The sequence below is a fragment of the Cynoglossus semilaevis genome, chromosome W, assembly GCF_000523025.1.
Source record: "Cynoglossus semilaevis isolate Cse_v1.0 chromosome W, Cse_v1.0, whole genome shotgun sequence".
NCBI lineage: Eukaryota > Metazoa > Chordata > Actinopteri > Pleuronectiformes > Cynoglossidae > Cynoglossus > Cynoglossus semilaevis.
Genome location: NC_024327.1, coordinates 6,562,641 through 6,568,114, shown reverse-complemented (window position 1 = coordinate 6,568,114; position 5,474 = coordinate 6,562,641). Strand labels below are relative to the sequence as shown.

General features: G+C 40.3%; 2 non-coding genes across 2 annotated transcripts; both read left to right on the top strand.

The window, feature by feature from the left end:
- The first annotated feature begins 2,102 nt into the window (after positions 1-2,102).
- On the top strand, positions 2,103-2,293 carry LOC112486440 (U2 spliceosomal RNA). The gene has a single exon (XR_003048869.1). It is a non-coding gene; the product is annotated as a U2 spliceosomal RNA (small nuclear RNA).
- Positions 2,294-2,698: 405 nt separating this feature from the next.
- LOC112486434 (U1 spliceosomal RNA) lies at positions 2,699-2,862 on the top strand. The gene has a single exon (XR_003048863.1). It is a non-coding gene; the product is annotated as a U1 spliceosomal RNA (small nuclear RNA).
- The last annotated feature ends 2,612 nt before the right edge of the window (positions 2,863-5,474 follow it).

Genomic DNA, 5,474 nt, shown 5'->3' with positions numbered 1-5,474 from the left:
CTAATGCACTGGAGCAATAACAAGTTTAAAAGAAACTCAGTATTTTTTCATTGGTATAATAATATGTCAGTGTGTGTCATCCATAGCAGGGGGCTCCAACCCCCGGTCCAGGGACCAGTGCCAATCCGTACCAGACCACAGTAGGACACAGTGAAAAAAATGTACTTCAGTTTTACTAATTTACTTCATTCAAAAAATCCAGACATATCCTTTTATGTTTTTTATTAAAAATTTAGGGAGCTGTGGTGGCTTGGTGGTTAAGGAAGTGGACTTGGATCCAAAAGGCTTTAGGTTCGAGTCCACCACCTACCAAGTTACCTCTGAGGCTGAGCATGGCACCGTCCCCACAGTGCTCCTGGGCAGCTTCACTTTGGTGATGGGTTAAAAACAGAGGTCACATTTGGTTGTGTGCAGTGGTGTGCTGTGTCACAATGACAAGTAGTGACCTTTCCTTAAAAGAAAATCTGGAAATGTTTTTAAAACAATAGGTCATTTAGACTCTGATATTAACAGAATAAAGTCTAAAAGATGTTTTATTTTGAAAATTGAAGGCTTCTTCAAAGGTGGTGCGGTATTACCAGTCCGTAGTAACGGCTAATACTGGCCGACCAGTCCTTGGTACAAAAAAGCCTTTAAAAAAAGCTGCTGTGATCAGAAAGGTAGGGTAAAGAAGTATTTGTTTTGTTGGAACAATTATTTAGTGCTTATTTTTATATATAACAATATTTAAATAAAGAATTTACAGCTGTAGCAAAAAAAAAAAATCAAAAAATAGAATAGAAAGTAGAATGACATTGCAAGAACTAGACAGAATGCTACCATCTAGTGGACATTGACCTGCCAATTGTGCAGAATGCCTTGCAGGTGTACTGTGGTTTCCTGCTGTAGTTATCCAGCTCATAAATAACAATGACGCCATCTGAACCTCCAGACAACATACTGAAAGCAGAAAAGGGGAAAAATACAATGAAGAACAATTTGAACCATATATTGTTTTCTTAAAAACTTGGATATTTATTTATTATATAGTCTTTATTTTAAGAACCAAAACTGCTTCAAAAAAGACGATAATGTTCTACGTCTTGCTGTATGGAGAGACATTGTTAGGGAACAAACGGTAAAAATGAGGCATTAATAAAACAGCTTTAACAAAGCCAACAATGGTTAGGTTTAACCAAATCCTGTCAGAAAAAGCATCACAGATTGTTGACTCTGGCACATACTTTTGTTTAATTGTTGGTTCATTGGTTGAGATTTCTAAACATCGAAAACAAAGCTTTTTTATGCTTTATCGAGATATTTAAAAGTATTGAACAAGTATTGGATTTAAAATGAGAAAAAAATTATTTACAGGAGCGGAATTTTTCTCAAGAGAATTGTTGCAATTGTATATGTTATTTATTGGTTTAATACTTGTTATTTGCTCTTATAGTATAAACTCATGACTCACTATCTGCCTTTAACTGCATCGATGTCTATTGTAGAGTTGCACGATACCCACGATACCCCGCGGTGCCAAATCGTAACAGATATTTCAGGATCGATCCGCACATCACTACTTAACAGCAGTCCATGTGATCATGCGCTGTGGTGCAGTTACAATAGTGAACCAGCAGAGGGGCCCAATGCTGCATTTGACTTTGTCACTGGACGAAGTATTAACATTAAACTTGCACAGTTTGTGTACTGTTGCGGTATTGTTGTGACGTACATATATTGTGTTTTGGTCTATAATTACCTCCGGGTGCACGAACGAGACAGAGCATTTATACTTGTAATCGTAAGCATCGGTCCTCAACTTTTTGGAATGGATAGGGATCTAGTATTTTACAACAACTGACACGATTTGGCAACGTGAAATGTTTTTGTCTACGTATGTTTACAGCGGCTCCTATTTGAGTTAGTCGTCAGTTGTTCCTGTAGCTTCGATCATTATACGGTTAAGTTTTATCTATGTTTATAGCGGATCCTTTTTTAGTCATTAATTGTACATGTGGCTCCGCTAATTCTACGGTTAAGTTTTATCTAACGTTTAAACATTTGACCCATGACTTAAAACGACATTGAGGGAGAGTATGAGCGTAGAGCAGGGGTGTGTCGTTATCGCTTCTCGGCCTTTTGGCTAAGATCAAGTGTAGTATCTGTTCTTATCAGTTTAATATCTGATACGTCCCCTACCCGGGGACCATATATTAAATTGATTTTTGGATCTGGGAGATGGAATAGGGGCTTGCTCCGTCCACTCCGCGTATCGACCTGGTATTGCAGTACCTCCAGGAACGGTGCACCCCCTAAAATTGTGAAATATAAGTATCCAACTGAGTTGTTTCAGCAATAGTGACGTTGTTAACCTATAACAGGTCAGAAAAAATTTCACTATCCGCTCGTTCTAATGAATATAAGTGTTTTGTCTGTGTAGTTGATGTAGAACACGAGACTGTACTCTGCTTATTAAAAGTGTGGCTCTTTTAATCCTCCATAATAATAATCCTCCTTTTTTCCATTTTAAACATACTACGTTCTCTGTATATATATGTGTGTGTGTGTGTGTGTTTTTATTTTATGTTTTGTTATAAATTATAACATTGGTGTGGTAGTGCTTGAATGTGCTTTGTTTGAATGCGTTTCCAGGTGGTAGCACCATCAGTAAGAAGGGTTTCCGAGTGTATGGGTTGGCAGTGTAACCCGTGTACAACTCATACTTACCTGGCAGGGGAGATACCATGATCAAGAAGGTGGTTCACCCAGGGCGAGGCTTAGCCATTGCACTCCGGCTGTGCTGACCCCTGCGAATTCCCCAAATGTGGGAATCTCGACTGCATAATTTCTGGTAGTGGGGGACTGCGTCCGCGCTCTCCCCTGATATACTTGTGGAACATAAATAATACAGAAACTTAACAGTAGTGATGTTCGTTACCACCAATTTCCTTTCCGATCCGATACCGAGTAAAATTCGGGCTGGTATCGCATATACCGTTATCGATATTTTATCATTTGTCTTTTAAATAAAACATGTGTATTTCAAATCATAGCTTCTTTAAGAATCCGAGGCTGAGGTTTTTATTTATTTATTTATTTTAAACTCTGGAGTGTACTGAGGTAGCTGCCTCATTTACTATACAGTCAACACAACAATAGAAAACCTTGAGAACACAATCATATAAAATATGTCAAAACAATGTTTCAAACTCTGAAAACATGTTATTTGTAAAACAAAAATAAATAAAAAAATAAAATAAATAATCTGAGGAGCCATTTGGGACCCGAAAGAGTCGGATTTTTTCAGTGAACCGAGCCAAAAGAACCGGTTCTCCAAAAAAGAGCCGAAATTCCCATCAATAGTGACTGAGTGAGAGCACGGAGTAGAGCCCCTGTGCTTAAGCATGACGCACACACCCAGGCGGAAGAAGAAGTAGTCCCACCAACCGAGCGTCACTTAGACAACATCTCAATAATTTGGATACTTTTCACCATGTTTCTGTTTAGGATACACCTCATCTCAGAATGCGTAAGTATCAAAAGTATCGATATTTTGATTTCAGAATCGATTTCAGAGCATAAAGATCCAGAATCGGAAGTATCGATATTTCAGGATCGATCCGCACATCACTACTGTGAACTAATCTTTCGACGTGAACTAATCTTTCGCTGTGAACTAATCACTATGAACGAATCATCCTCTGTGAACTAATCTTTCGCTTCGTTCTCGCAGATTCGTTTCATTTGTCACGTGAAAGAGAGCTCGCGTCTCTTTCGCTCTCATTCATCTTCACATTGTGGTGTGTTTTTATTTCTTAACTTTTCGCATGGTTTTAATTGCTTATGGTATTTTGTGTACTTTGTAGACTTTGTCAGCGGAAGCAAACCATGTTGCCTTCAGTATTCAGTGTCGGAGAACCGCAGCCTTCTTTACAACGCCCACAATAGGGCTAAAGCGCCACCTGCGGTAAAATGAATGAAATGATTAGTTCAGGATTCGTTCACGACTCGTTCATTTTACTGTTCGAGAGTCAAAGATTCGAATCAATAAAAAGAGTCGGTCTTCCCATCACGACTGCATACTCCTCCCTTGTAAACAAACCCACATGGCAACTACTGCAACTAAACTAGACAGCTGCTGAATGATTGGTTGTTTGCCTGTTACTGGTGACGTCGGGATATGATAGGCTGTTTCCACACACTGGGTCCGCCCGTCTGTTAGCTGATTGGCTGTCTCACCCAGACGCGCGCACGACTTACGGTCACAAACACAAGACGACACACACCATGGCAGAGGCACTGGGCCTGAGCGGCGAGTCTGCCGCGGCACAACTAATGTTTCTCAAAAAACCTAACTCCAAAAGTCACATTTGGAACTATTCATCCATCCATTTTCATCCGCTTAGCCGTTACTGGGTCGCGGGGGCAGCAGTCTCCATGACCGCCGCCCAAATCATACTGCACCGTACCAGCCCCCCGTGAACCTTCCTCGGAGTTGATGAGGAAGCTGCACTCTCCCCTTGCAAGAAAAACATCAAGACGTCTTTTATGTTGTTACTTTGTCGTCATATATGTTAGAATAACTTGGTCCTTCAAGCCGGATGCCAACAAATTAAACAGAACCCAAGGATCGGTGGAGGACAACTGAAGACCGTGCACAACCAGAACTAGGTTCTGAGAAAATACCTGGGGAGGGAATTCTCACTCAGGCCAGTTCTCCGACACCTGATCCTGGGCTGCTGATTGACGGCATCCAGTACCATATTGGTTGAAATATGGGTTGGAGTCCCTGGGCAGTAATCCCTAAATTCTGAGAAGTGGGTTGAGAATCCCTGGGCCAAAAGTACCAAAGGCCTAAAAAGAGTGAATGTGTGTGACTGAGGAGGAATTGTGATCGAAGCAGCGGGCAGTCTGAAACCTGCCGGTGTAAATGTACGACTGCTGATCAGTTGAAGTAGAACACAAAACCGACTATTAAGGATTTTTATCTGCGCAGCATAAATGACCAAATAATTAAAAAGTATAAAATAAAATAAGGAATCAAAATGGCGAACTTGTAATAAAACAGCAAATGCTCCGGAGCTTAAAGGGGATATCAAGTACATGAATAATTATAATCCAGATTCCTGTAAGCATCTCAAAAGTTGGCAAAAAAAAGTATAGTTTGAAGGAAAATTAAAACAGGAAGACTGCAAAGAGCTTGTGCTTGCCATAAAAGGAGTAGCAAAAGGCAATAAAAAAAGGAAGAGAAGCTTGGGCTGAGTGCTGCTGAATGCTGGCTTAAACAAGCTTGCACAAGAAAGAATGGAATACAACAAAAGCAATTAAAAGTAGAAGTGAAAAAAAAACGCAATCAAGTGAGAGGAAAAACAAAACCATGTATGTCAGACCTGAGAACAATGAGACAACTGCGTCAAACAGACGCAGGAACCGAGACTGCGCAGACAGCGACTCCACTTGTCAGGACAGTCAGGCTTTTGGACCCAAATGCAACA